This window comes from Manis javanica, chromosome 14, assembly GCF_040802235.1.
Source record: "Manis javanica isolate MJ-LG chromosome 14, MJ_LKY, whole genome shotgun sequence".
NCBI classification, from domain to species: Eukaryota; Metazoa; Chordata; class Mammalia; order Pholidota; family Manidae; genus Manis; species Manis javanica.
The window spans coordinates 48,926,898-48,950,546 of record NC_133169.1 but is presented as its reverse complement, the minus strand read 5'-3'; the positions used below and the strand labels follow the sequence as shown (position 1 = coordinate 48,950,546).

The 23,649-nt window shown below is 38.8% G+C and overlaps 1 pseudogene; it reads left to right on the top strand.

Moving 5' to 3' along the window:
- The window catches only part of LOC108405018 (vomeronasal type-1 receptor 4-like), a 40,251-nt pseudogene extending 17,118 nt beyond the window's left edge, over positions 1–23,133 (top strand).
- The last annotated feature ends 516 nt before the right edge of the window (positions 23,134–23,649 follow it).

Genomic DNA, 23,649 nt, shown 5'->3' with positions numbered 1-23,649 from the left:
ATAATTCTGTGACCCAATAAAAATAACATAAAAATTACCACATTAATCATTTTAAATATACAATCCAGAGGCTTTTTTTAAAAAATGAGCCATCCTAGTGGATGCAAAATGGCATTTCATTGTATTTTCAGTTGGCAATTACCTGAAGACAAATGATATTAAGGATATTTCCATGTGCTTATTGGCCATTATGTATCTTGTTAGGAAAAATATTTAAGTCCTTTGCACAACTTTATTATGCTTATTATAAAACTTATTTCCAACATGGTAAGTACTATGATCTTTTTACTGAATCATAGGAACTCAGTGAAAGTGTCATTTGTGCCTCTTTGTTCACCCATGCATGGCCAAAAGATGAAGGTGATGGTTTAGGGATGATTCTTAGCCATGAGGATTATCAATGACTTTTAAAACCTTGGGCATTGAAAACTAGACCCTGGGTAAATAGTTGTCAAATGAGTAAGTGCACTGAGAGATAGTCCCGTCAGCCCTGCCATATTGGGCTACGAGTCTGTGTGTATTCAGGAAGGGGGTGCAGGCAGGATATGAGCAGGAAGAACCTCTCCCTTCCCCAGATGTCACGGCACTAGCATGGGACTCAAATCTATCAACTCAAGTCCTGAAGAGGAGCCTAGACTCAGCACATACCTCACTGGCCTGGGCACTACCAGAATGTCAGCTTCACTTTTACTTCAGGCTGACTGCTTTATTACAAAATGTAGTATTTGCACAACTGCACTAAATTACTTAGAAATAATAATACTGATAGAATAAATTGCTGAAATTATGCGCTCTGATTGGTTATAGACCCCTGTATTAAGTAGTTAACTAAAAGTTCATTTTGGTTAATGAATCCCAGATGCTAGCATTTATATTTCTATTTGGAAGTCAATGGAGAGTTAGATGCTCCAACATAAATTATGGATCAAGAGAAGCCTCTGAGGAAAGAAATTACGCTCTGGATGTCTCTACTTTGGGACAACAAAAACTATTGTTTTCAAGAAAATACTTAGCATTCTATGTCTACTTTCTCTTCTACTGCTACACAAATCTGTGTAATCATGTCTTCCAAAACTGGGGAAAAGCTGTTTGTGACCTCAGGTGCTGACTTTAATTTAAAATATTTCTAATTTATTCAGAGAACCCTCTGCAGATTAAAGAGTAATTTTTTCTTCCTCTGGACAAATCAGAAGGTTCATTATGCACAAACTGAGTTGCAGTCGGTGGGGCATGAGCAATCTGTTCTTTAGCTCCTCTTTTGTTTTTCAAGTTATTTTTTATTTTTACTTTTTATTTTTTTGATATCATTAATGTACAATTACTTGAACAACATTATGGTTACTAGACTAACCCCATTATCAAGTCCCCCCCACATACCCCATTACAGTCACTGTCCATCAGCACAGTAAGATGCTATAGAATCACTACTTGTCTTCTCTATGCTGTACTGCCTTCCCTGTGAACCCCCCAAAATTATATGTGCTAATCATAATGCCTCACATTCCCCCTTATTCCTCCCTTTCCACCCATCCTCCCCAGTCCCTTTCCCCTTGGTAACTCTTAGTCTATTCTTGGGTTCCGTGAGTCTGCTGCTGTTTTGTTCCTTCAGTTTTTGCTTTGTTCTTATACTCCACACATAGGTGAAATCACTTGATACTTGTCTTTCTCTGCCTGACTTGTTTCACTGAGTATAGTACCCTCTAACTCCATCCATATTGTTGCAAATGGTAGGAATTGTTTTCATCTTATGGCTGAATAACCTTCCATTGTGTATATGTACCACATCTTCTTTATCCATTGATCTACTGATGGACACTTAGGTTGCTTCCACCCCCTTTCACCACATCCTCACCAACATTTGTTGTTGTTTGTCTTTTGGATAGTAGCGATCTTTACTGGTGTAAGGTGATACCCCATTGTGGTTTTAATTTGAATTTCTCTGATGATTAGAGATGTGGACACCTTTACATATGCCTGTTGGCCATCTGAATTTCTTCTTTAGAGAACTGTCTGTTCAGCTCCTCTGCCCATTTTTTAATTGGCTTATTTGCTTTTTGTTTGTTGAGGTATGTGAGCTGTTTATATAATTTGGATGTCAACCCCTTATCAGACATGTCATTTATGAATTTATTCTCTGATACTGTAGGATATATTTTTGTTCTACTGATAGTATCCTTTGCTTTACAGAAGTTTTTTCATTTGATATAGTCCAACATGTTCATTTTCACTCTTGTTTCCCTTGCCTGGGGAGATATGTTCATGAAGAACTTACTCATGTTTACGTCCAAGAGATTTTTGCCTATATTTGTTTCTAAGAGTTTTATGGTTTCATGACTTACATTCAGGTCTTTGATTCATTTTGAATTTACTTTTGTGTATGGGGTTAGACAATAATCCAGTTTCATTCTCTTACATGTAGCTGTCCAGTTTTACCAACACCAGCTGTTGAAGAGGGTGTCATTTTCCCATTGTATATCCATGACTCCTTTATCATATATTAATTGACCATGTATGCTTGACTTTACATCTGGACTCTGTATTCTGTTCCACTGGTCTATGGGTCTGTTCTTGTGCCAGTATCAAGTTGTCTTGATTACTGTGGATTTGTAGTAGAGCTTGAAGTCAGGGAGCATAATTCCACCTGCTTTATTCTTCCTTCTTAGCATTACTTTGGCTATTCGGGGTCCTTTGTCATTCTGTATGAATTTTAGAACTATTTGCTCTAGTTCATTGAAGAATGTGTTTTGATAGGGATTGCATTGAATCTGTAGATTGCTTTAGTCAGGATGGCCATTTTGACAATATTAATTCTTCCTACCCAAGAGCATGGAATGAATTTCCATTTACTAGTGTCCTCTTTAATTTCTCTTAAGAGTGTCCCATAGTTTTCAGGATATAGGTCTTTCACTTCCTTGGTTAGGTTTATTCCTAGGTATTTTATTCTTTTTGATGCAATTGTGAATGGAATTGTTTTCCTGATTTCTCTTTCTGCTAGTTCATTGTTAGTGTATAGGAATGCAACAGATTTCTGTGCGTTAATTTTGTATCCTGCAACTTTGCTGAATTCAGATATTAGAACTAGAAGTTTTGGAGTGGATTCTTTAGGGGTTTTTATTACCCCTGCAAACAGGGACAGTTTGATTCATTCCTTGCCTATCTGGATGCCTTTTATTTCTTTGTGTTATCTGAATGTGGTGGCTAGGACCTCCAGAACTATGTTGAATAAAAGTGGGGAGAGTGGACATCCTTGTCTTGTTCCCGATCTTAAAGGAAAAGCTTTCAGCTTCTCATTGTTAAGTAAAATGTTGGCTGTGGGTTTGTCATATATGGCCTTTATTATGTTAAGGTACTTGCCCTCTATACCCATTTTGTTGAGAGTTTTATCATGAATGGATGTTGAATTATATCAGATGCTTTTTCAGCATCTATGTAGATGATCATGTGGTTTTTGTCCTTTTTGTTGATGTAGTGGATGATGTTGATGGATTTTTCAATGTTGTACCATCCTTGCATCCCTGGGATGTATACCACTCGATCATGATGGATGATCTTTTTGATGTATTTTTGAACTTGGTTTGCTAATATTGTTGAGTATTTTTGCATCTACATTCATCAGGGATATTGGCCTGTAATTTTCTTTCTTTTTTTGTGTGTGGTGTCTGCCTGGTTTTGGTATTAAAGTGATGTTGGCCTCATAGAATGAAGTTGGGAGTATTCCCTCCTCTTCTACTTTTTGCAAAACTTTAAGGAGGATGGGTATTAGGTCTTCAGTAAATGTTTGATAAAATTCAGCAGTGAAGCCATCTGGTCCAGGGGTTTTGTTCTTAGGTAGTTTTTTTGATTAGCAGTTCAATTTCTTTGCTGGTAATTGGTCTATTCAGATTTTATGTTTCTTTCTGGGTCAGCATTCGAAGGTTGTATTTTTCTAGAAAGTTGTCCATTTCTTCTAGGTTATCCAGTTTGTTGCCATATAATTTTTCATAGTATTCTCTCATAAGTGTTTGTATTTCTGTGGTGTCTGTAGTGATTTTTCTTTTCTCATGTCTGATTCTATTTATGTGTGTAGACTCTCTATTTTTCTTGATATGTCTGTCTAGGGGTTTATCTACTTTGTTTATTTTCTCAAAGAACCAGCTCCTGCTTTCATTAATTCTTTCTATTTTATTCTCAATTTTATTTATTTCAGCTTTAACTTTTATTATGTCACTCCTTCTACTGACTTTCGGCCTCAGGTGTTCTTCCTTTTCTAGTTTCATTAATTGTGAATTTAGACTGTTCATTTGGGATTGTTCTTCTTTTCTGAGGGAGGCCTGTATTGCAATATATTTCCCTCTTAGCATGGCCTTCTCTGCGTCCCATAGATTTTGTGTTGTTGAATCATTCTTGTCACTTTTCCCCATATATTGCTTGATCTCTGTTTTTATTTGGTTATAGATCCATTGACTATTTAGGAGCATGTTATTAGGCCTCCATGTGTTTGTGGGCTTTTTCATTTTCTTTGTGTAATTTATTTCTAGTTTCATTCCTTTGTGATCTGAGAGGCTGTTTGGTACAATTTCAATATTTTTGAATTTACTGATATTCTTTTTTTATTATTATTTTGGTATCATTAATCTACAATTACATGAGGAACATTATGTTTACTAGACTACCCCATAACCAAGCCCCCACAAACCCCATTACAGTCACTGTCCATCAGCATAGTAAGATGCTGTAGAATCACTACTTGTCTTCTCTGTGTTGCACAGCCCTCCCCGTGCCACCCACCCACATTGGCCTAGTATATGATCTATTTATGAAAATGTTCCATGTGCACTTGAAGTGAATGTGTATCCTGTTGCTTTTGGATGGAGTGTTCCGTAGATGTCTGTTAAGTCCATCTGTTCTAATACATTGTTCAGTGTCTCTGTCTCTTCACTTATTTTCTGTATGGTTGATCTGCCCTTTGGAGTGAGTGGTGTGTTGAAGTCTCCTAAAATGAATGCATTGTAGTCTATATCCCCCTTTAATTCTGTTAGTATTTGTTTCACATATGTAGGTGATACTGTGTTGGGTAGATAGATATTTATAACAGTTATATCCTCTTGTTGGACTGACACCTTTATCATTATATAATGTCCTTCTTTGTCTCTTGTTACTTTCTTTGTTTTGAAGTCTATTTTGTCTTATACAAGTACTGCAATGCCTGCTTTTTTCTCCCTGTTAGTTGCATGAAATATCTTTTTCCATCCCCTTACTTTCAGTCTATGTATGTCTTTGGGTTTGAAGTGAGTCTCTTGTAGGAAGCATATAGATATGTCCTGTTTTTTTAATCCATTCAGTGACTCTATGTCTTTTGATTGGTGCATTCAGACCATTTACATTTAGAGTGATTATTGATAGGTATCAATAGACTTACTGCAATTGCAGGCTTTAGATTCAAAGAACCAAAGGTTCAAGGGAATTCCATTACTAACAGTCTAATTTAACTCATTTGTGTGCTATTACAGACACAACCTGAAGGTTCTCTCTTTTTTTCCTCCTTTTTCTTCCTCCTCCATTCTTTGGATGTTATGAATCATATTCTGCACTCTTTGTCTATCCCTTGGGTGACATCTGTTTAGCCTTAGGAATACTTCCATCTATAGGAGTCCCTCCAAAATGCATTGTAGAGGTGGTTTGTGGGAGGTAAATTCTCTGAACTTTTGCTTATCTGAAAATTGTTTAATCCCTCCTTCAAATTTAAATGATAACCTTGCTGGGTATAGTATTCTTGTTTCAAGGCCCTTCTGCTTCATTGCATTAAATGTATCATGCCACTTCCTTCTGGCCTGTAAGGTTTCTATTGAGAAGTCTGATGATATCCTGATGGGTTTTCCTTTATATGTGATCTTTTTTCTCTCTCTAGCTGCTTTAAAGTTCTGTCTTTATCCTTGATCTTTGCCATTTTAATTATTATATGTCTTGATGTTGTCTTCCTTGGTCCCTTGTGTTGGGAGATCTGTGCACTTACATGTTTTGAGAGACTATCTCCTTCCCCAGATTGGGGACGTTTTCAGCAGTTACCTCCTCAATGACACTTTTCTTTCCTTTTCTCTCTCTTCTTCTTCTGGTACTCCTATAATACAAATATTGTTCCATTTGGATTCATCACACAATTCTCTCAATATTCTTTCATTCTTAGAGATTATTTTTTCTCTCTGTGCTTCAGCTTCTTTTTATTCCTCTTCTCTAATTTGTATTCCATTTACTGTCTCTTCTAGTACATCTAATCTGCTCTTAAATTCCTCCATTGTGTGTTTCATTTCAGATATGGAATTTCTTAATGATTGAATCTCTGACTTAAATTCATTCCTGAGTTCTTGAATATTTTTCTGTACCTCCATAAGCATGTTTATGATTTTTTATCTTGAACTATTTTTCAGAAAGATTGGTGAGTTCAGTTTCATTTGACCCTTTTTCTGGGGTTTGTGAGATTTTGGTCTGAAACACGTTCTTTTGACATTTCATATTTCTGTGTGGTGCCCACTAGTACCCAGAAACTCCAGGCTCTGGAGCTGCTCAGCCCCTAGAGTAAGGTTGGGGATTGTAGCAGAGCTGGTGCCTGGTGTGAGGAAAGATCTGCTTCCTGATTCCTGTCTGTAGTGCCTGTCTCTGGTGTCAGAGCCAGTGGGCTGAGCACACAGGTGTAAGGTTGTGTGCTTTGCATCTCTAGGTGTTGTAGGTGGGGCATCCCTCTGGCTGGCCTGAAGCCAGTGCAGTGATTGCCATTTTGTGAACCAGTGCCGGCAGGCTCAGAGGAAGGTGCAGCAGGCTGCATGTCACAGTGGGGGGCCTTGGAGCTGAGTAGACAGCCAGGGGGATGGAGCTCCTGAAGCTCCTCAAAGTTCCCAACCTGCTTGGCAGAGCCCACCCAGACAACGTTGTCCAGCTCTCCTCTCCCCGCGCAGCAAGCTGAATGCAAACCCCACTCTTTCAGCAGCCCTCTCACTGCTAGGAAGCTTTTCAGACCACCTGCCTTTCCTTTCTTCCAGAGCAGTCAGGTGTGGATCCCCTCCTCCACAAATGGCTGGAATCTGTCTCTCAAACACTCCACCTGTCTGAGCTCCCCAGTGTCCAGAGCACCACACAGTGTAGGTTTCTGCTCCCAGAGCAGACCTCCAGGGCTGGGTGTTCAGCAGTCCCAGGCTTCTACCCCCTCCCCACTCCATTTCTCTTCCTCCTGCCGGTGAGCTGGGGTGGGGGAAGGGCTCAGGTCCCACTGGATTAAAGCTTTTGTATGTCACCCTGTTTCTTGAGGTCTGCTCTGTTAGTGAGGTCTGTGTACAGTCTGGTTCAGCCTTTTTTCTTGTTGTTTTAGGGTTAGTTGTATCAATTAACTACATTTTCATACTATCTGTGGTTTTGGGAGGAATTCTCCACCTCACCTCTCATGCCACCATCTTGAGTTGGTGTCTTCGGCTCCTCTTATAACCTGGATCCAGGCTCCTGGGTCCAGCTGTGGCCATCAGAGGTGTCCCCTGACCTGGATTGTGGAGCTCAGATCAGTAAGTGCCCCCACACTTGCCCGGTCTGCAGCTGCTGCATGAAGGGGGCGATCTGGTCATCTTTGCAGGGATGTACTTGCCATCCTCCTTTCTTTCTGATTCTCCTGTGCTCCCTGCTCTGCCTCTGCTCCGTGTTGGCCTCCTCCCCGCCTGTTCCTACATCCCTACACCCATATTCTTCTATCCCTGTTTCCTGGCCACTCTTTTCTTTTCAGTTTCTTTCATTTCTGTTCTCTGTTACTCTTAATTTTGATATCTTTTCCTTAATTTATCTTCATGTGTAACTCTCACAGCTCTGATGAAAATCATTTTTTACTTCACTTTAAAAGCATCAAATTACCTTTTATACTGATATTTGTTTTTTAATAATCCAACCATTTTTATAAATGTTTATAGCCTTAGTATATTTTTCCACCTTCTCCCTTCTCTGATTGTTCTCCCTGGTTCTCATTTCTCTGTCATTCCTGGTTTGGGAAGTCATTTTTAAATTCCTCTCGAATTCTTTCCTACATTTCCTCTTATCCCGCACATTAGCTAACCCCTCTCTTTCTCCTGTGCCTCTACCCTACTTTCTTAAGTGTATGTATTTTATTCCCTCCTATAATTTCTTCACATTCTTTAACACAGTTCTCTGTTTCCCATCTTCCATACAGCCTTTCCTGTACTACTTACATTTGTTTAGTGACTTTTGCGTTTCCTGTTTACTCCTCCACAGGGTTTCAATTTTTAAATTCAAGAACTTTAGTAAGTTCATTTTCACCGATTTTTTCCTCTATGTTGTTGATTTTATAATAATTCTTGGAAATATCTCTTTAGAAGATCTAATTAGTAAGTTATTAAAGTAATTCATGGGCCAATATTGTGTGGCCAGTATTGTGTGACAATTTGGAAGCAAAAAAATCCAGGAAAATTGCTGTAAATGTTTTTATTCCAGTATTCATGTATGTAAGTACGTTTTTCTGTGAAATGCAATATTCCCCAAATCAGATTCATAAACGAAATTGCAAAATAAACAGCTGTTTTTCTTAAGGTGAAAATCCAGTAAAACCATCCCTCTGAAATTCATATTTATACAAGTCTGTATAAATTTATATTTTGTTTCTCAGGTGTGTGCTATGTACAATACTTCAGAAGAATCATTTCAGAGACATTATTTAACTCAGTCTAATAGACATAAAAATCACATGTGTAGGTGGAGTCAGGATGGCGGCGTGAGTAGAGCAGTGGAAATCTCCTCCCAAAAACACATAGAGCTATGAAAATATAACAAAGAAAAATCTTCCTAAAATAGAGACCACAGGACACAGGACAACATCCAGACCACATCCACACCTGCAAGAACCCAGCGCCTTGCGAAGGGGAGTGCTTTTTGGAAGTCTTAAAGGGGCAGGACAGGTCACTTAGACCAGAGTCAGGGAATCTGGGGATCTCTGGGCACTCTAATCCCTTGGGCAGCAGGGAGCACAGAGGCCCCTTACGGAGATAAATAGCCTCCTGGCCGCTCCCCCTCCAACTGGGCTCCACCATTTTGGAGGAACAGCCCCAGCCAGGCCAAGCCCACAGCAACAGCGGAGATAAACCCCAAAGCAACTGGGCAGGAAGCAGAAGCCCTGTCTGCGCACAGCTGCCCAGCACAAGCAACTAGAGGTTGCTATTCTCCAGGAAAAGGCTAAAAACCAACAAGAAGGGAAGCTCTTCCAGCGGTCACTTGTACCAGCTCTGCAAACTATCTCTATCACCATGAAAAGGCAAAACTACAGGCAGACAAAGATCACAGAGACAACACCTGAGAAAGAGACAGACCTAACTAGTCCTCCTGAAAAAGAATTCAAAATAAAAATCATGAACATGCTGACAGAGATGCAGAGAAAAATGCAAGAGCAATGGGATGAGATGCAGAGAAAAATGCAAGAGCAGTGGGATGAGATGCAGAGAAAAATGCAAGAGCAGTGGGATGAAGTCCGGAAGGAGATCACAGATGTCAGGAAAGAGATCACAGAAGTGAAACAATCCCTGGAAGGATTTATAAGCAGAAAGGATAAGATGCAAGAGGCCATTGAAGGAATAGAAGCCAGAGAACAGGAACGTATAGAAGCTGACATAGAGAGAGATAAAAGGATCTCCAGGAATGAAACAACACTAAGAGAAATATGTGACCAATACGAAAGGAATAACATTCATATTATAGGGATACCAGAAGAGGAAGAAAGAGGAAAAGGGATAGAAAGTGTCTTTGAAGAAATAATTGCTGAAAACTTCCCCAAACTGGGGGAGGAAATAATCGAACAGACCATGGAATTACACAGAACTCCCAACAGAAAGGATCCAAGGAGGACAACACCAAGACACATAGTAATTAAAATGGCAAGGATCAAGGACAAGGAAAGAGTTTTAAAGGCAGCTAGAGAGAAAAAGGTCACCTATAAAGGAAAACCAATCAGGCTAACATCAGACTTCTCAACAGAAACCCTACAGGCCAGAAGAGAATGGCATGATATACTTAATGCAATGAAACAGAAGGGCCTTGAACCAAGGATACTATATCCAGCACGACTATCATTTAAATATGATGGTGGGATCAAACAATTCCCAGACAAGCAAAAGCTGAGGGAATTTGCTTCCCACAAACCACCTCTACAGGGCATCCTACAGGGACTGCTCTAGATGGGAGCACCCCTAAAAAGAGCACAGAACAAAACACACAACATATGAAGAATGGAGGAGGAGGAATAAGAAGGGAGAGAAGAAAAGACTCTCCAGACAGTGTATATAACAGCTCAATAAGCGAGCTAAGTTAGGCAGTAAGATACTAAAGAAGCTAACCTTGAACCTTTGGTAACCACGAATCTAAAGCCTGAAATGGCAATAAGTACAGATCTCTCAATAGTCACCCTAAATGTAAATGGACTTAATGCACCAATCAAAAGACATAGAGAAATAGAATGGATAAAAAAGCAAGACCCATCTATATGCTGCTTACAAGAAACTCACCTTAAACCCAAAGATAAGCATAGACTAAAAGTCAAGGGATGGAAAAACATATTTCAGGCAAACAACAGTGAGAAGAAAGCAGAGGTTGCAGTACTAATATCAGACAAAATAGACTTCAAAACAAAGAAAGTAACAAGAGATAAAGAAGGCCACTACATAATGATAAAGGGCTCAGTCCAACAAGAGGATATAACCATTCTAAATATATATGCACCCAATACAGGAGCACCAGCATATGTGAAGCAAATACTAACAGAACTAAAGAGGGAAATAGACTGCAATGCATTCATTGTAGGAGACTTCAACACACCACTCACTCCAAAGGATAGATCCACCGGGCAGAAAATAAGTAAAGACACACAGGCACTGAACAACACACTAGAACAGATGGACCTAATAGACATCTATAGAACTCTACATCCAAAAGCAACAGGATATACATTCTTCTCAAGTGCACACGGAACATTCTCCAGAATAGACCACATACTAGCTCACAAAAAGAACCTCAGTAAATTCCAAAATATTGAAATTCTACCAACCAATTATTCAGACCACAAAGGTATGAAAGTAGAAATAAATTCTACAAAGAAAACAAAAAGGCTCACAAACACATGGAGGCTTAACAACATGCTACTAAATAATCAATGGATCAATGAACAAATCAAAATAGAGATCAAGGAATATATAGAAACAAATGACAACAACAACACTAAGACCCAACTTCTGTGGGATGCAGCGAAAGCAGTCTTAAGAGGAAAGTATATAGCAATCCAGGCACACTTGAAGAAGGAAGAACAATCCCAAATGAATAGTCTAACATCACAATTATTAAAACTGGAAAAAGAAGAACAAATGAGGCCTAAAGTCAGCAGAAGGAGGGACATAATAAAGATCAGAGAAGAAATAAACAAAATTGAGAAGAATAAAACAATAGCAAAAATCAACGAAACCAAGAGCTGGTTCTTTGAGAAAATAAACAAAATAGATAAGCCTTTAGCCCAACTTATTAAGAGAAAAAGAGAGTCAACACAAATCAACATAATCAGAAATGAGAATGGAAAAATCACGACAGACTCCACAGAAATACAAAGAATTATTAAAGACTACTATGAAAACCTATATGCCAACAAGCTGGAAAACCTAGAAGAAATGGACAACTTCCTAGAAAAATACAACCTCCCAAGACTGACCAAGGAAGAAACACAAAAGTTAAACAAACCAACTACAAGAAAAGAAATTGAAACAGTAATCAAAAAAATACCTAAGAACAAAACCCCGGGGCCGGACGGATTTATCTCGGAATTTTATCAGACACACAGAGAAGACCCATTCTCCTTAAAGTGTTCCACAAAATAGAAGAAGAGGGAATACTCCCAAACTCATTCTATGAAGCCAACATCACCCTAATACCAAAACCAGGAAAAGACCCCACCAAAAAAGAAAATTACAGACCAATATCCCTGATGAATGTAGATGCAAAAATACTCAATAAAATATTAGCAAACAGAATTCAACAGTATATCAAAAGGATCATACACCATGACCAAGTGGGGTTCATCCCAGGGATGCAAGGATGGTACAACATTCGAAAATCCATCAACATCATCCACCACATCAACAAAAAGAAAGACAAAAACCACATGATCATCTCCATAGATGCTGAAAAAGCATTTGACAAAATTCAACATCCATTCATGATAAAAACTCTCAGTAAAATGGGAATACAGGGCAAGTACCTCAACATAATAAAGGCCATATATGATAAAACCACAGCCAGCATTATACTGAACAGCGAGAAGCTGAAAGCATTTCCACTGAGATCGGGAGCCAGACAGGGATGCCCACTCTCCCCACTGTTATTTAACATAGTACTGGAGGTCCTACCCATGGCAATCAGACAAAACAAAGAAATACAAGGAATCCAGATTGGTAAAGAAGAAGTTAAACTGTCACTATTTGCAGATGATATGATACTGTACATAAAAAACCCTAAAGACTCCACTCCAAAACTACTAGAACTGATATCGGAATACAGCAATGTTGCAGGATACAAAATTAACACGCAGAAATCTGTAGCTTTCCTATACACTAACAACGAATCAATAGAAAGAGAAATCAGGAAAACAATTCCATTCACCATTGCATCAAAAAGAATAAAATACCTAGGAATAAACCTAACCAAAGAAGTGAAAGACTTATACTCTGAAAACTACAAGTCACTCTTAAGAGAGATTAAAGGGGACACTAATAAATGGAAACTCATCCCATGCTCATGGCTAGGAAGAATTAATATCGTCAAAATGGCCATCCTGCCCAAAGCAATATACAGATTTGATGCAATCCCTCTCAAATTACCAGCAACATTCTTCAATGAATTGGAACAAATAATTCAAAAATTCATATGGAAACACCAAAGACCCCGAATAGCCAAAGCAATCCTGAAAAAAAAAGAATAAAGTAGGGGGGATCTCACTCCCCAACTTCAAGCTCTACTACAAAGCAATAGTAATCAAGACAATTTGGTACTGGCACAAGAACAGAGCCACAGACCAGTGGAACAGATTAGAAACCCCAGAAATTAACCCAAACATATATGGTCAATTAATATTTGATAAAGGAGCCATGGACATACAATGGCAAAATGACAGTCTCTTCAACAGATGGTGCTGGCAAAACTGGACAGCTACATGTAGGAGAATGAAACTGGACCATTGTCTAACCCCATATACAAAGGTAAACTCAAAATGGATCAAAGACCTGAATGTAAGTCATGAAACCATTAAACTCTTGGAAAAAAACATAGGCAAAAACCTCTTAGACATAAACATGAGTGATCTCTTCTTGAACATATCTCCCCGGGCAAGGAAAACAACAGCAAAAATGAACAAGTGGGACTACATTAAGCTGAAAAGCTTCTGTACAGCGAAAGACACCATCAATAGAACAAAAAGGAACCCTACAGTATGGGAGAATATATTTGAAAATGACAGATCCGATAAAGGCTTGACGTCCAGAATATATAAAGAGCTCACACGCCTCAACAAACAAAAAACAAATAACCCAATTAAAAAATGGGCAGAGGAACTGAACAGACAGTTCTCCAAAAAAGAAATACAGATGGCCAAGAGACACATGAAAAGATGCTCCACATCTCTAATTATCAGAGAAATGCAAATTAAAACTACAATGAGGTATCACCTCACACCAGTAAGGATAGCTGCCATCCAAAAGACAAACAACAACAAATGTTGGTGAGGCTGTGGAGAAAGGGGAACCCTCCTACACTGCTGGTGGGAATGTAAATTAGTTCAACCATTATGGAAAGCAGTATGGAGGTGCATCAAAATGCTCAAAACAGACCTACCATTTGACCCAGGAATTCCACTCCTAGGAATTTACCCTAAGAACGCAGCAATCAAGTTTGAGAAAGACAGATGCACTCCTATGTTTATCGCAGCACTATTTACAATAGCCAAGAATTGGAAGCAACCTAAATGTCCATCGGTAGATGAATGGATAAAGAAGATGTGGTACATATACACAATGGAATACTACTCAGCCATAAGAAGTGGAAAAATCCAACCATTTGCAGCAACATGGATGGAGCTGGAGAGTATTATGCTCAGTGAAATAAGCCAAGCGGAGAAAGAGAAATACCAAATGATTTCACTCATCTAAGGAATATAAGAACAAAGGAAAACTGAAGGAACAGAACAGCAGTGGAATTACAGAACCCAAAAATGGACTAACAGGTACCAAAGGGAAAGGAACTGGGGAGGATGGGTGGGAAGGGAGGGATAAGGGGGGGGAAGAAGAAGGGGGGTATTAAGATTAGCATGCATGGGGGGAGGGAGCAAGGGGAGGGTGGGCTGCACAACACAGAGAGGACAAGTAGTGACTCTACAACATTTTGCTAAGCTGATGGACAGTAACCGTAATGTGGTTGTTAGGGGGGACCTGATATAGGGGAGAGCATAGTAAACATAGTATTCTTCATGTAAGTGTAGATTAAAAATTTAAAAAAAAAAAAAAAAAAGGAAAGAAAGAAAGAAAAGGGGGATTACTCCTTAACAGGATAAAACTATTGGTAAATCAAAGATCAACGCATGCTTTAAATATCCTTAATGTCGTTCACTTAAAGGGTGTCAGATGATCAGCTATGGAGGTACTCTTTTCTGATAATATTCCTTTCTCTTAATTAAAAAAAAAAAAGCAGTTACTGTGTGCTGACCTCCAATGAGTTCTGCACAGTGGTATAGAGGGCATGACAAAGTGTGGGCAAAGGGTCTGTTTGTTTTTATGCAGAAGATCAAGGCCTAGCTTGGATACCCAGAAAATGAACTAAGATACGATATGAAGAGGAGCTTCCGGCATCAGCACTCTCTGGAGGACTTGTGCCGGGGGATGATCATCAAAAAGCCTCTACAGGGATCCGGACGATGCTGCGGTTGTGGCTGCATCCAGCCCACCGTCTCCTGGACTTGCCATAAGAATGAGGAGGGAGATGTCTAGGCTGGCATGTGCATACAGTGAGACAACGAATTTGACCAGATCTGTACTGTTGGAACTCAACCAGGAGTTGGGAGGGGTGCAAGTTGCAGCACTCCAAAATCTCATGACTATCGACTATCTATGGTTAAAAGAACATACGGGATGTGAACAGATCCCAGAAACGGGCTGCTTTAATTTGTCTGATGGTTCAAGTACAGTTGGACAATATCCATCATATCATAGATAAATTTTCACAAATGCCTAGGGTGCCTAAATGGTTTTCTTGGCTTCACTGGAGATGGATGGTAATTATAGATTTGCTTTGTTTATGTCACCGTATTCCTATTATGTTAATATGTGTGTGCAAATTAGTTAGTAGTTTAAAACCTATACATACTTAAGGTACTATACAAGAAGATATGTCAAAGAAATAATCAATCCTCCCAAGTTTCCTTCATATGCTACATCTATAGCTTTTCTTCTTCCTTCCTAATTACAACCCTTAAATAGAATTCGTGCCTCATATCGAATTTACCGAGTATCATAATTCCTCCAGGTGGTAAAGATACCTCGAGACAAGTGCTGGGCATAGAAGCCACAGGGCATAAATCTGGAAAGAAGTAAAAAGCTAACCTTTGCAAACAATATGGCTTCTCTCTCACTTACCAACTTTACATTTCCCTGTATGGCCCCGGAAGAGGACTGGTTAGCCAGAGATGGGTAAGATTCCTCAAGGGAGGAACAACCTAAGACAGGCACAGTCGCAGGGTGGCCATCAGGTGAGAATTTGGGGATCAACAGAGGTGAGGCTCAGAACCTCACCCCCCCTGCTTTGAGAGAAATCTTCTGCATCCGTGGATGTCTTGCTGCCCTTGTCTAGCCTGGATTAATACTTAGTCCATGGGCACACACCTGATCATCTGATCATCTACATTTGCCTTCTTACAGCACTAAACTATGTTTTCTACCTTTATCTTGCATCTACCTACCACTTCAGCATTTTATTAAAAATAAAAATAATAATAATAATAAAGGGAGAAATGTGGGATCAACATATAAATCAAGTACAAAAATCAAACGAATATTCATATTTGACCTGATTGTTTATAGGTCATAATGCGTGATCAAAACCGAAAGTTTGTGTGATGACTGCCCTTGTACTGTTCACCATGTAAGAATTTATTCACTATGTAAGAATTCGTTCACCATGTAAGAACTTGTTCGTTATGCTTCAGAAGATTGGAGACTGACGAGAATTAGGCTTGAGATGGATTAATGATTGTACATTGAGCGTTGACCCCCCTATACTGAATTTTATTGTTGTTAACAACCATTTGATCAATAAATATGAGAGATGCCCTCTCAAAAAAAAATCACATGTGTATTATTAAAATTATATATACATATAAAGCAATCAAATAGTGACTTTTAGCATCAAATATATTTCATTAGGTTTTCCTTTCCTGGAGATAGGAATGGAAATATGTTCAAGAACTAATGGGATTAATGTCAAGTATTTATTATTCCAATAGTGAATTTATGAGACTTGAAAATGTTTAATGTGACAGATAATCACACCATGTCAGAATTAATATCCTTTATGAGTAGCTTAAGTAATACTAATGAATTTATACCTACCTAATAACTTGTGAGGGGTCATTTCTTTCATTGTATTACACACACTGGTACCTGAAATGGTCTCATGACAGAACCTTAGGGACGGGGAAACTGATTTGTGAATGTATGGATAAGTGGGGCCAGAAGAAAGCTCTCCCAGCTCCAGGACACATTGTGAAGTGGGGGGAGAGAACCCCCTGCCCCTCAGGTGGCTGTGCACACAGTCCCCCCAGAGGGTGGAGGGATGGAGAGTCTGGGATCCTGGTCATTTAAGAAGGTTCTGGGACAGCAGGAAAATTTGAGGACCTGGGGGCTTGGCTGGTGACTGATAATAGCCCAGGAGCTCTAGCTGTGCAAGTGGGTGATTTTTTTTCTCCATTTTTTTATATGCTTTGTTTCCTCTCCTGCCAGCCTTCCCTCGGCCTGTCCACTTCCTTCTCTTCAGTGCCCCCTTCTACCTACACCTGTGAAATTCTTACTTTTGTTCTCTTTCTTATATAACTCTTCTGCTCCCAGACTCCTGTGTCTTTCATTTGGAATTCTGCTTCTTAATAGAGTTTTAATTTTATTTAATATTCTGCTTTCACAAGTAGATCAATTTTTCCACATCTCCTCTGCATCCCTAGGGTGTGTGTTTTGTCTCCTATATCATCTTTACATTCATTGCCTTACATCTGTTCATCAATTACCCAGTTTTTCCTTCATTTAACTTTTTCTGTCTAAAAATATTTTGAAATTTTTCTATTTTCATAACATTCACCTGTATTCTTCCCATTGTTTCTTCTTCATTGTATCAGTCTCACTTCACCACAACTTTTGTTTCTGTTCATAGTGTCTTTCTCTTCTTATATCATCACCTCCCTTGCTCCTTTTTTTTTGTCTATTCTCATGACTTTTTTTCTTAAATTGGAGTTTTGATATTGAATGTATTTTTCCATAAATGATATTAAGTTCCTCTCTGTTTAATTCTGCCCATTTTGTTTGTGAATTTAGTTCTTATTTGTCTCTTTTCCATTTTTAAGTAATCCTGTTCTTCTCACTTTTAAATGCTTCCTGATATTTAAATTATATATATGTATATCATTTTTGAGCTTTAAAAGTTGCTTTTCATCCTGTTGATGCAGACCTGTTTTTCTGCCTTCTTATCTTTACTGTGGGGACTGAAATTCAACTGAAAACTGGAGATTAACAGGAGGAAAAAAAGCCAAAATTTTTCATATGCATAGGGGAGTTCACAAAAGAGTAGCTGTAAATGGCTAAATATAGAGGCTTATATACTTAATTTCATAAAAGAAAGGGAGAGAGGAAAACAAGTGTCTGGCTGAAAAGACAGCTTGAGATAATCATTGTTTATGCAGGTGCAGTGGTATTTTCCATCTTTATCATGGCCATAAAAGTCCCCCTGAGAACTTATGACAGTTTCACTCTAGAAGTTTATGCATTGGGTGAGATAAAAGAAGCTCCTACAAGACTTTTTCTGCTTCTTTTGAATCTTAAATCTCTTTTATTTAAAATTACCTTCATATTATCTCTGGGAGTACCCACACAGTCCTTTCTAAATGTTCTCAGAGGAGTGTCTTACTCAGAAAACAAATGCTTCTGGAAAATTATTCTTTTCTTCTAGCTTTAACAAAATCTCCCATTTTATTATGTCTTCTAGTTCATTCTGCCAAACATGTCTCCTAATATTTTTTCTATTTCTTGCTGAAGTTCAGCTTTTCCATAATCCTTTCTTTGCATCTGTGCCTTTTTTCTTCACACCAGTTTGTTTATCTTCTTGCCTGCCCCACTGGTGATTTTTCTCTCTGCCCCTCTTTCTCTCTCCCTGATTTCCCTGCTGGGAAGGCCCTGCCTCATCCTCCTGTTCTATTAGTGTGTCACTTGTGCCTTTGCACCTACTGCACCTCTCTCCTTACTGCTGCACTTTACAAAACACTGCCTCCTGATTTTAACTCTTTTGCTCATTTGTTTTCTTTCACCTGTTCCACCTACTTTCTCATTTATTTGAGCATTCTCTCCACATACTTCCTAGTTTTCTTTGTATATGTCCTGGCATTTCATGCTCCTCTGACTAATAAACAACATTTTAGAAACAACTTGTCAAGTTCAATGTAACAAGGGGGTTTATATTTTTGTTACTAATTGCATCAATTTGAAATGGTGACAATAGCCCTTTATGTTATTGGATACTCTGACTTATAAATATTCTGAAGAGTACTACTTAACATTTTTTCACAATTTCAATTGATTTATGTAATTTCATCCAAGATTCTTGCACAAATTTGAGTTTATCTCATAGTGTTGCCTTTATTGTAAATCCTGTATTTTCTGAATGACATTGTATATAGAAATTACTTTTAAAATAAGTCGTGTTGGCAGTTATAAAAGTTTCCTAGAGTTTCAAAATTATGTTCAATGTTGACCATCTTATCATCAGTGAATCAGATTTTTTTGGGGGGGGATGTCTCTCCCTCTTCATTTTTACCACCCATATTAAGAACTAAAATGCAGTAAAGTGATATTGTACATGACATTTGGTACACTTCTTGCATATCTGACTTAACATAATTAATTTATGTTTTTTCTGTTTCTACTAGATAGACACTTTGCATAAGGGATATGATCTCATTCATAGTTATAAAATACAAAAGGATTTTATTTTTGTCACAAATGGATGCTAAATAAATATAAATGTACCTTTAAATATACTGAGATGCTCATGCCCCTTCCTTGTCTTGGATGTTAATCTAGAGGATGATATTCATAGATTTCCTGTTAGGGTATCATAGCATTTATGGGAAAATACAAACTATTGACAATGTATTAATATCATTTATACTTCAGTGCATATATAGTATAATTATTTAAATATATATTTATATGTCTTATTGAGATAAAATTAATATCACATAAAATTAGCCACTATAAGTTTGCCATTCAGTGACATTTACAACATTCACAGTGCAGTCTACCAGCCTGTCCACCAAGTTTCAAACATTTCATGTGCCTAAAAGAAGAGCCTGACTCCCCAGCCCCTGTCCCTCTAGCCCTTGGCAACCATATGTTTCTGACTCTGGATGTACATATCTTGTATATTTCATATGAATGGATTCATATTACACGTGACTTCTTAAGTCTAGCTTCTTTCACTTTGCTGGTCTCCTCATGCAAGTGTGGTCAAGCTGGTGGTTGGCTGGAGCATTGCTGGTGACCCACATATGTCTCCATGTGACCTGGTGTGGAATATCCTCACATATAGTGGGGAAGTCACCAGAATTGTCCCAGATTTCCTCCCTGTGACTGCTCATCTTCCAATAGGCCGGGTTGTTTCACACGCTGGTGTTAAGGATCCAGGCAAGGAAGGTGAGCAAGCCTGACATGCAGGCACTTACCGAGATTCCGCTTGTGTCATTTTTGTCCCCTACTGACTGGCCAAAGTGAATGAAAGGCCAACCCACAATCAAGGGATGAAGAAAAATGCACTCTGGGAGTAAAGCCACAGTATCCCACTACAATGTATCCAAGAAAGGAAAAATCTATAGGTATTTTTGCACCTACCACATCCTGGAATCAAAAGCAAATGAGATATGAGAAATTTGAGACAAGGAGGATAGCTAGCCATTTGGAGGAGTATACTCAAGGGAAAGGGGAGAACTGACTCAGAAATTGTGCAACAAATACAGGACATTTGCATGTTGTGGGGGAAATTTGCTAATGTGTGAGAAAGAGAATAATGGAAAGCAGGCTGTTTAGCAGAGAAGAAAGATCCAAATTTATCGCTTATATGAGGGTGCTCTTAATAGGAATATGGACAATTAACTCACAACACTAAGAGAGAATGACGAGGTCCTGAACTAGGACAGAGAGTAGAGTTGACATAGTAGTGGGACTTTTGTGCAATAATGTTTTCATTAGTCTGTTTGTTATTGGGAATGCAGTATGCCATCAATTGCATATAAGATGGGAATAGGCTATGCTGGAGGTTTGAGAAAAGAGTAGTAATGAAATAGTTATTCAGAGGACTGAGAAAGTGAATTGACAAGACATGTTTTAAAAAATTTAGTGTGGTTTGTGGACAGAAGGAAATGTTCACTGGAGTTTAGTGGTGAAGAATTTGATGTAAGTTCAGGAAACATGCCTTGTATTTTACTCCAGGCTTGTTTATCTGAGCAGTATGTAATAAACTAGGCAGAGTATTAGGTTTCTCTGGGGTTGACTTCTATGATGAGGAATTTGAAGGAGGAGAAAAAGCAGTGGAATCAGGTGTTTTTGCAGGAAGTGATTATGATGCTGGATGGTGGAAGTTTAGGTCAGGAGGAGAGGCTATGGGATGAGGGATGGAGTAGCGAAATCAGTGATTTGCAGACCCAGATGATGTCATGGTAACATTGGAGTCAGACTTGGTAGAGTAAGTTCTAAATAGCTGCTAATCGGAGAATCGGGTGTGTGGAGGTGAAATATCATGAGTTCACAATGTTGGTAATGATGATGCCTAGGTTTTGAGCAGGAGAGTGGATGAAGTGGGGGACAAAAGTGTTAGAAGGGAGGAGACCACAAGTGTGAGAGGTGAGGGCATTGCACAGATGGTCTGCATGGAGACTACAGTCACCAACAACACGACAAAAGTTGATTTGGGGGGTCACAGGGAGTCAGGAGCTATGGAAAGGAGTGACCTGGGGTTGGCAGATTATTTCACAAGGACAGTGATGGGTGCTGAAGACTAATGACAAGAGTTTCAAAGCTGGAGTGATGGAGAATCATGGAAATGGAGGGGATCAACAACAGCATTCCCACTATAGGCCTAAAGGGAAAGGGCATGGGAAAGATTCCATTTCTGGACAGACTTTTAGAGAAGCAGTAAGTACAGGGTAGAGCAAAGAGATGAAGTGAATTTTCAGAGCTGAGATGGAGGATGCCGTGAACTGACCCATGAGCTGATCTCAATAGTCACAATGTGCTTTTGAAGGTTCTGGAGCTGGTCAAGAATGAGAGAAGGGTCAAGAAAAGGAATTTACAGAACAGATGGTATGCGTGACTCTAGGGACGGGTAGTTCAGTGAATGACAACAATAATGTATGTCAAATGGAGGAGAAACAATATATGCAATAAAATTTTTATTGTTTATGACAGAAGATGGAAGTGCATTCCGAATTTTGAACTGATGTTCACAATATGTATGTAGAAATACGTGAGACCTCTATAAATCCTAAGGGTTGTTTTTAGTGAAAAGAAATCTGTCAGTCATAAAACAATTTATTTCTCTGAATTACAGTAATGCTTTTATAAACAAGTCATGCCTCATCTCAACCTAAGTTTTCCTCTGAGGTGACTTCAGTAATCCTGACATACGCCTCTAGAACGGATTCTTCACTCATCCTCTTATTGTTACTGATCATTTGCACACCCTACTTCAGAGACTAATCACACCTCATGTACTCTCCATACAGCCCTGTTGCTTCATTCAAGATTACCAGCCATTTATGCTCCTTTTATGACTGTGCAAAAGTCTATCCAATTTACAGGAAGCCAATGAAAGCAATAGTTTCAAATGCTGGTGTTTTGGGAATATTCTTTCTATCTCTATTTGGAATTGGTTTTATTGGAAATACATTGCTGCTTGCATTACAAATCAACACCCTCTTATTTCAGCCCCATACGAGGAAACCTATAGAGTGGATATTCATCCAGTTAATGTTGGATAATGTCATGACAATTCTTTCCCTGGAATTCCAGAAATACTGTGTTCCTTTGGAAGAAGAAATTTTCTGGATGACATTGGTTGCAAGGCAGTACTCTTTGTGTACAGAGGCACCCGTGGCCTTTCCCTCCTTACGACGTCCTTCCTGAGCATGTTTCAGGCTGTCATTATCACTCCCAGCAACTCTGGGTGGGCGTGGCTCAAACCTAAAACCCCCACATGCTTTTTTCCTGCTTTCCTTCTTTTCTGAATCATCAACATGCTAATCTACATCCGAGTCATCGTAAATGTTGTGGAGCCCTACAACACCACTGAAGTTGGGCAAAGATATTCTCTGAAGTACTGTAGTGGGAAAAATTCTGATAGACACCACATAGATGCCTACTTAGGTTTCATGGTCATATGAGATGTTCTGTGTGTGTTCCTCATGATCTGGATCAGTGTGTATGTGGTGAGGCTCCTCTTCACACACCGCAGGCCAGTCCAGCACGTCCACAGGACCAGCCTCTGTCCACGACCCTCTCCAGAAACCAAAGCCTCTCACACGATCCTGGCCCTGGTGAGCTGCTTTGTTTTCTTTTACTGGACCAACAGCTGCCTTACTATTTATATGTTATAGACGTGATGTACGAGGGTTGGAGAACATCACAGTTTTTCTCTCCTCTTGTTTTCCAGCAATCTGTCCTTTTGTACTGAAAAAATAATAATAACAAACAATCCCATCTGACCTGTGCCTTTGCAAAGATGAATACATCCTGTCCACAAACTATTTCCCTCAAAGGCTTGACATACTCCCACACTTCTCTGTGATTAGAATATCCTACCTCACAATTTTAGGAAAGTAAAATTCTGCAAAACTAGTAAAAATTTTTACTATGGAAATTCCTTAAACCATCCAGTTGAGTGAACATACAGAGATGAATTATCAAGTTCATGGATAAAACATACAGAAGACAGTTCCACCTGGGTGGGACACTCTTTTATCTTTCCTACAAAGATTCCCAAGAATTCTTAATCAATTCCCAAAAAATTTCTCAGGAATCCATTATGATTATTTGGATGTCTGTATTTTTAAAAGATTTCTTCTAATGTGCTATATCCATGGGTTCAATTCCAGTAACTACACTTGCAAGGTTATGCTTCATAGATCCTTCATTTGAACAAAAGATTTGATACCTGCAGTGTTGGTATATAGTTCAGACCTTAAAGTCAATACTTGAGTTTACTATATGGTGTCAATTATATCTGGTTTATCCATAGAAAGTGATACATGCATAAATTTAACCAAATTTCCTTTGCCCCATGAATAATAACAAGTGGTCCTGA